Raw genomic sequence first — 8701 nt, 5'->3', positions numbered from 1 at the left:
ATTTTTCTCATCAGTCAAAAAGAATAAGCTCTTGATTTATGCAACAACATAGTTGAATCTTATATGCATTTTGCTAAGATTTTGGAAACAAAATAAATAATCATAACATTGGATTATAACCCCAAATAATTATATAGGTAGTTGTGACTCTATACTGTTATAAATAAAATATTAAATTGCAAAACATGAACAAACAAAACAAATTTTCTTTATAGAATGATTTCAAATAATAAATTTACAATTATAAAAGGAAATAGAAAAGTAACAGTATGTACAGAGAAAATCCACAGAGGAATGTTGATATTAGGGGGCTGGACTTTAAGAAGAAAGAAGATTTTTTGGTTTATTTTTATTTATTCACTTTAGAGAGGAGAGAGAATGAGAGAGAGAGAGGGAAAGAGAGAGAGAAAAAGGGGGGAGGAAAAGGAAGCATCAATTTCCATATGTGCCTTGACCAGACAAGTGCAGGGTTTCGAACTGGCAACCTCAGCATTCCAGGTCAACACTTTATCCACTGCATCACCACAGGTCACGCAAAAGAGGATGGTTTTATAACTCCTGAATATTTTCCCCAAAATACTTACCAATTATGATGGTTGTTATAATAAATTCCCATATATATTGTTATATCCCTCCTTCCAGGAGTAGAGTTTAATTTTCTCCTCCTTTTTTTTTTAAAGTGAGAGGCAGAGAGGCTGAGAAACAGACTCCCGCATGTGCTCCAACAGGGTTCCACCTGGCAAGCCCCATCTGGGGATGATGCTCTGCCCATCTGAGGCCACTGCTCCATTGCTTGGCAACCAAGCTATTATAATGCCTGAGGGGATGCCATGGAGCCATCCTCAGTGCTATGGGTCAAGTTTTCTCAAACCATTTGAGCCATGGCTGTGGGAGGAGAAAAGAGAGAGAGAGAGAAGGGATGGAGAAGCAGATGGTCGCTTCTCTTGTGTTCCCTGACCAGGAATCGGGGGCTTCTACACGCAGGCTATACTGCTGAGCCAACCAGCCAGGGCAATTTTTCTCTTCTTGAATGTAAGCTGGAAATAGTGTCCCATCTTTTTTAAACACAATATGATAGGGGAGTAATAGCACTCTTTCAATGGACAAAGCTGGCTTATACTATGTTAACCAAGTGATCTATTGATATATTAAAATCACCAGCAACAAGTCATGTTGATACTATGTACCTTTTGATATGAGGAGCACTTGACTTCTGGGGTATTCCTCTCAAAATTTACTAACCCACTCTAATCATCAGAAAAGTTCACACAAATCTATATTCAGGAACATTATAGAAAACACATAACCAGTACTATACAAATGCATCAAGATCATAAAAAACAAGTAAAGTCTAGAAATATTCACAGATCAAGATGAGACAAAGGAGATATAATGATTAAATGCAACATATGATATAAATATTTTAGATATTAACTTCAGTGGAAGCTGGGTAAGAATTTCCACTAAAGACATGGAAAATATATGGAAATTTTCTGTATTGTCTTTGTAACTCTTATGTAAAATTATATTAAAATACATTTTAAAATGGCTATATGCCTTTTGCTTTTCCACTGAACTAGCTATAATTCAATAAAATACAAAATAAAACTGGTGATAACATGGCACAAATTACTTAGTCACAATTTTAAAGGATTACTAATTCTATTTCTCCAGTAATTTTAAATCCTAAATTTTTCCATAATGACTTTTGTAGGTAACTTTTATCAGGTTAAAGAAATCCCTTTATAGTTCTAATATTTTAAGATTTTTTTCATGAATAGTTGTTAAATATTGTCAAATAATTTTCTGTAATGATTAATTAAAATAATCACATATTTTACTTATAATCTATTATGTGGCAAATAAATTGTACAGTTCATGATAAATTATTATTAAAAACATAACTCAGTGTTGACTGTTTAAATGTTATTTGCATATTTCTCATTGATACTGGCCTTCAGTATTTCTCTTGAATTGTAATTGTCTTGTTTGTATCTGACCTGGAATCTAGCTCCACTCATCTATCACAGTATAACAGCTACAAAAGAGATAGATGCTTTTACTTTTTATATAATAACTTATCCTCAAGTCAGGCCCCATAGCTGAAAGATAGAATATATTAAATAAAAATGACAGGATGCTTTTCTTCCCTCAGCAAGAATGCTATTTTTATGCACTTAGTGTTATGTGGTGTAAATAGTGCTATCACATAATTTCTTTTAGTTCCATGTGATTTCTCCCCCACCCAAATATCTCAATTTTTTTCCTTAAAACTTAAAGAAAATAACACACGGATAGGCTTTACTAGTTTATAAAAGCTATTATTAAGGAAATTTGTACTAATGTAGTACAATGTAGCCACAGATGTAGAAGAGCAAATTTTGGCATCAACATCTTCCCTTATATGATCTCAGCTTGAAACAATTTAATAGATAATGTTCATATGTACATGTTAGATATGCAAAATATACAAATATTTGGAGTATTACTCATTTATTTTTATTTATTTTGAAGGTTGAAGTTCAAGAGAATGAAGTTGTTTGGTCTCTAAAATTTTAACCAGAAATGTCTGGTCTATAAAATTTTGTAATTTTTAACACTTATATCTAGATTCAGGATGTATGTAGAAGACAAAATAATGGCACCCCAAAGATGTCTACTTTTAATCCCCGTAATTTATAAATATGTTATATACAAAGAGAAATTAAGGTTGAAGATAAAAATTACTAAACAGCTAATTGTATCAGAGGGAGATTATCCTGGATTATCTAGGTGAACCAATATAATTGCAAAGGTCTTTAAAAATAGAAGAAATAGAAGTGTGACTTAGAGACAGAGAAGAATTGATAATGAAAACAGTGTTACAGAGACATAATGTGAGAAAGTGGATTGCTGAAGGCTTCTAGAATAGAGGAATGGGCTATGAGTCAAGGAATGACCAGAATTCCAAAGAAGGAAGAAAATAGCTTTCTCCTAGAAGCTACACAAACTAATAAATTCACCATGTGGACACTTTGATTTTAGCTGAGTGAGGCTCATCCCATATTATGAAACTATAAAACTTAAATGTAGTAAATAGCACAGATAATAAATGTATGTTGTTTTTAGCCACCAAATTGTGACCTTTTGTTGCCATAGCAATAAAAAAGTAATCCAATGTGTTACTTGCTTTTTCAATTTTTCTTGAATGATGCAATCATCCTTGAATCTAGTACTGTTTCATGAATACCATGGCTCTTCATTTAGTTGACTTAAAAGGGAACTCTGGTAGGAAATAGTAAATGATGAAAGATAGGTAGCATCATAAAACTAACATGGATGTTGAATATATTATTACACATTTTATGTCAAGTTTTTTATATAGTTCCTTAGCAATTCTGAGAGGCAAATAACCTGTCAAATTTATGCTGCCACAAACATGCAAAATAATTTATTTATGCATTTATAAATTATGTCTCTACACTTAATTAAATGGATAAGTTTGAGGTTATAAAGCTTAAACACAACAGGGAAAGTGATAAATATATTTTAGCTAAATTGTTATTAACATTGATATTGAGTGTATCAACACTGTCTCCTTAGATAAAGGGAAAAGCAAGGAGAGTCTTCTTATGCTCTGGACCATCACTCTATTTCTCTAGATTTTTATTTTGTAGTCAGATGATTATGCTAAACTTGCTATGCATGCAGTAATTGGTCATTCCCATCTCAAAAAAAGTTGTAAATCTGGGATTTCAGTAGGCTGGATCACTAAGAACTTGGAAAATCTGGTAAGAATAAAGAGAAAGGACTTCCATGCTGCATTACATGTACATAAAGCGAACACCGGGCCCATAGATGGGACTCATCAGGAAGCCAAGCATGCCTATAATTCAGGGTGCCACATATACAAATAAAAACAAAGTTAGGTTTTCTTTAGAGACTTGGGATATATCTAACCATATTTTATTAGTAAGTTTTATACTAGAGATAGAATAATTATCTTTGTATTTTTATGGATATGCAAGATATAAAATCAACCAGTGATGTGTGCTATTGAGAAGTCATTTATGTGTATGTTTTTACTCTAAAAGTCATGTTTATTGTTATATAACACTGTACATTATCAAATTCCATATTTCAGGAGTATAATACATTGTTCAAAATAATATCCATTATATTTATATTATCTAGCCAAATCTATAATTTATATTTATGCATGATTACAAAGTAAGATAGTCATAATAATAATGCATTTTACTTTTTATTTTTAATTCTGACATGTAATTAATATAAGGTCTACCGGAAAGTTCTGTCCGTTTCTGACACAACAAGTTTTGACACGTAAGCACATGTTTATTTGGCGCATGTGTGCCTCTCTATTTTTATCACTTAATGTATACATACTGACATAGCAAATTAACTAAAACAAAGTTGATTCATGTTAGTGTTATGTGTGAAGCGATAGTATACCCATGGCTACTGATAAAGTTCATTTATGCCACTGTATTGTATATGAATTTCAACAAGGAAGAAATGCTACAGAAGCATATAGAAATTTATTAAAAGTGTTTGGTGAAGGTACAGTTTGTGATAGGACATGCAGAAGATGGTTCGAAAAATTCGAAACAGGTGATTTCGACCTTCTGATAAGCCATGTTCTGGGCGACCATCTTTGATCGATGACAATGTTGTTAAGACCATGTAGGAGCAAGATCCTTTTCTGACAACATCTGAGATCACAGAAAGGCTTAATTCAGCTCAGCAAACCATTTCGGACCATATTCGGAAGATAGGATTGGTGTGGAAATATATATATATTATTTAATAAAGTTTATTGACGGTAAGAAAAATTTGTATTTTGTTTTATTCCAAAAACAGACAGAACTTTCTGGTAGACCTTATAATATATTCAATCATTTATATAAGGTAAAGATTCTCTTCTATTTAGCTCTTTGATAATTTCCTATATAATTCTGGCTTCATGAAACAAAATGAATTTGATATGATGTTGAAATAATTTTGTTGTTTTTTAAGCCAAAATAAGAAAGGCACAAAAACATTGACTGGAGTTGCAAATAAAACTTGGTTGTTGATTGCTCATCATGAAAATGCTTAGTTGTAGTATGTTGTTTTCACAATAATATTATATTTGTTTTTATGAATTTAAAATGTTTGTAAAACCATTGCTACACAGCCATATAATAAAGACTAAAAGATATAACAATGTTAAAAATAATTAAATACACAATACATCCTTAAATGTGTGAGTAAAATTATTTTATTTATTGTTTTTCAAATCTCTATAAAAGATAAATTACAGTTTAAGAAAAATAACAATATACTGTTGGGTCATGTTAACTTACATGTGGTTTTTTTTTTAAGATTTTGTTTAATTTTTTTTTTAGAGAGAGAGAGGGGAGAGAGTGAGAGAGAGAAGGAGAGAGAAAGGGGGAAGAATGGGAAGCATCAACTTGTAGTTGCTTCTCATATGTGCCTTGACCAGGCAAGCCCTGGTTTCCAACCAGTGACCTCAGCATTCCAGGTTGACGCTTTATCTATTGTGCCACCACAGGTCAGGCAACTTAAATTTCTGACAATATAAAATAATGAAGAAGGAATGTGAGTAATTATACAAATGTGTTATTTGTATTCATGTACTTTGCTTTCAGTTAAATCTTTGTGTATAACAGTTTATAATTACCACTGTCAGTTTTAAGAGAAATATAAGTTAATTACTTTGTTACAATTTCAGTCTTTTGAATTAGTGTGTGATAGATAATGGATTAAATTCTTGTTGTTTGTAGAAAAATCAGTATCATTATGTCCTGAAATAAAGTGGCAATTTTTTTTATATTTAATGTGCATTGTTAAAGGCAAAATCTGAGTATGTCTAGCAATTTATGAAGTATAGCTAGCAAAGTTTGAAAAGTTGATGTTAAAAGTAATTGTAAAGGCTATTTTTGCATAGTTCAGATATCAACTGGAAACATCCTAGGAAACAAAATTACAAGTTCTAGCTCTGGTTTCTTAAAGTGGAAGCACTTTGTGTTCACAATAACAACCAAGATTCAGTAGAATATATCAAGAAAAGTTTAAACACCAAAGAAAAGACCAATGAACTTGAACATCTGAAGACAACAGCATTAGTTCAAATCATAGCAAAGAGCAAAAAACAGGCAAAACAAGTTTTTAAAAAGCTTTAGTAAGCATGTGATATAAAGTTGATTGACATTCACGTAATTACTGTCTAAAAAGGGAGAAAGATATTTAATAAAATAATGGGTGATTTACCTAGTACAAAAGTCATATACAAACACATTGAATCATATCTTAATCAAATTTCAGAAATCAGTGAAACATACTTTAAAGTCAGTCAGAAAATAAAAAGAACTACATACAGAAAAACAAATAAGTGTATCAGACTTTTCATCAGCAACTATGAAATACTGAAGTCCATGGAACATTTTGAAAATGCCAAAATAATAATAATAATAATAATAATAACCAACCTAAAATTCTTTATCTCTTGAAAATATTCTCCACATATAAAGGCAAAACCAAACTGAGTTCTAAGTCAAACTAAAAACAAAATATTCTTAGCTGTACTGTACCAAAAAAATCTTAGAAGATCTCTATTGTAATATGAAAGAACAGTTACTTATATATACCTATATATGCAAGATTTTTTATCCTTTTTGATAACTTAAACCAATAAACAAAAATAACAAGAATATTTTTATAATTTTATAAAATATAGGGAAGATGCATAATCATACTACCTAAAACATGAGGAAGTAAATAATGCAAGCATATTATTATAGATTCTTAAATTGCATGTGAATATATCAGTTTACAAAGTGATATGTTAAATATGTACATTGTAAACCCAAAAGTGACCACTAAAAATAAATAAAACAAATAAGGGTAGAATAAATGGAATACTAATAATACTCTATCTGAGAAAGAAGGAAAAAATGTGAGGAAAAGGGGGTAACAAATGAAAAAAATTTAGAATGAAACTCAGCCATACTATTAGATATATTAATTTCAGAAGTCTAAATACTAAAATTAAAAGGCATGAACTGCCAGCCTGAATAATAATTTCAAAAACACACAATTGTATGCTCTTTAAAAGAATAACACTTTAAACTTACAGACATACATGGAAAAGAATGTTATGCAAATACCACCAATAAGGGAACTTATATAACTATGTTAATAACATAGCTGCAAAACAAATATGACCAGAGATAAAGAATATCTTACAACAATAAAATTGTGTGTGTATATATATATAAATATATATATATATAAATATATATATATATATATACACACAATTGTGTGTGTGTGTGTATGTATATATATATGGTATGATTGGCCCTGAATCAAGGCCAGCAGTTTGCTGAAGCTGCTGATTTCAAGCAGGAGCTTGAAGTAATGTCTTTCTGTGATTGGTTGGCCATTTCAGAATATAGGAAATGTAATGGTCAATTCATTAGAAAGAAACATTTGAAGAAAAAAATATATACATATGTATGACATGGTTTTGCACCTGAAAAAAGTTTCAAAATACATGAGAAAAAAAGCCTAAACTGAATGGAGAAACAAAATCCATAATTATAGTTTTAAATATCAACCCACCTATCTTAATAATGGATAAGTAAGGAGACAGGAAAATCAATGAGGATAAAAACTGCTAATATAGTACCATTAAACTAGACCAAAATGATATTTATACAATACCCTACTCAACAAAAGCAATATACATATTATTTCAAGTGTACATGTGCTATTCAAAAAAAAAAGACCACATGTTGAATTAAAAATCAAAATCAATGGACATTGTGCAGAGTATATTCCACAAACACATGTAATTAGATACAAATAACAATTATAAAACTGAAAAATCTCTCAAATACCTTAAAAAATTAAACACATGTAAGTAATGTATGATTCAAAGAAATGATACAGGGAATTTTATAGTATTTTAATAAGAATATAATGAAAACATAGATATCAAAACGTGTTGTATGACTAAATGCAGTACTTAGAAGAATATACATAGTTCTTACTGCTTATATTAAAAAATAAAAAGGACTACAATTAATGATACGCACTTCTAATTTGAGAAGCTAAAAATAAGTTAAACCCAAAGTAGAAATAAAATAAAAAATATGACAGAAAAGTCATAAAATAAAAGCTAGCAAGTAAAAATATATCAATCCAATCAAGCTTTTTTTAAAGGAACATAATATATTTAAGCATTAGATTTTATGTATATATTATATTTTATGTATATAGTTAGATGTATTTACATATTTAAAATGGATATAAAACATTTATATATGTACACATATATATATTTATATGTGAAATCACCCCAAACTTGAAGCACTAATTTTTACTTATATATAAATGAAAAACATAATATAGTACACTAATATAAACATATCAATCAGCAATAAAATATGAACATATTGTATTTATTTTTAGACCAATTATAAAGTATTATTCTGAAGGAAAAAAATCCAGATATCCAGAATGCATATATATATAAATTCTGTTTGTTTTTGGAATAAAACAAAATACAAATTTTTCTTACCGTCAATAAACTTTATTAAATAATATATATATATTTCCACACCAATCCTATCTTCCGAATATGGTCCGAAATGGTTTGCTGAGTTGAATTAAGCCTTTCTGTGATCTCAGATGT

The 8701-nt window shown here is 29.8% G+C and overlaps 1 non-coding gene across 1 annotated transcript; it reads left to right on the top strand.

Moving 5' to 3' along the window:
• Positions 1 to 7359: 7359 nt before the first annotated feature.
• LOC136321227 (small nucleolar RNA SNORA2/SNORA34 family) lies at positions 7360 to 7496 on the top strand. The gene has a single exon (XR_010728505.1). It is a non-coding gene; the product is annotated as a small nucleolar RNA SNORA2/SNORA34 family (small nucleolar RNA).
• Positions 7497 to 8701: the final 1205 nt, after the last annotated feature.

This window comes from Saccopteryx bilineata, chromosome 1, assembly GCF_036850765.1.
Source record: "Saccopteryx bilineata isolate mSacBil1 chromosome 1, mSacBil1_pri_phased_curated, whole genome shotgun sequence".
Lineage (NCBI taxonomy): Eukaryota > Metazoa > Chordata > Mammalia > Chiroptera > Emballonuridae > Saccopteryx > Saccopteryx bilineata.
The sequence above is the reverse complement of the archived record's forward strand: the minus strand, read 5'-3'. Positions and strand labels throughout refer to the sequence as shown.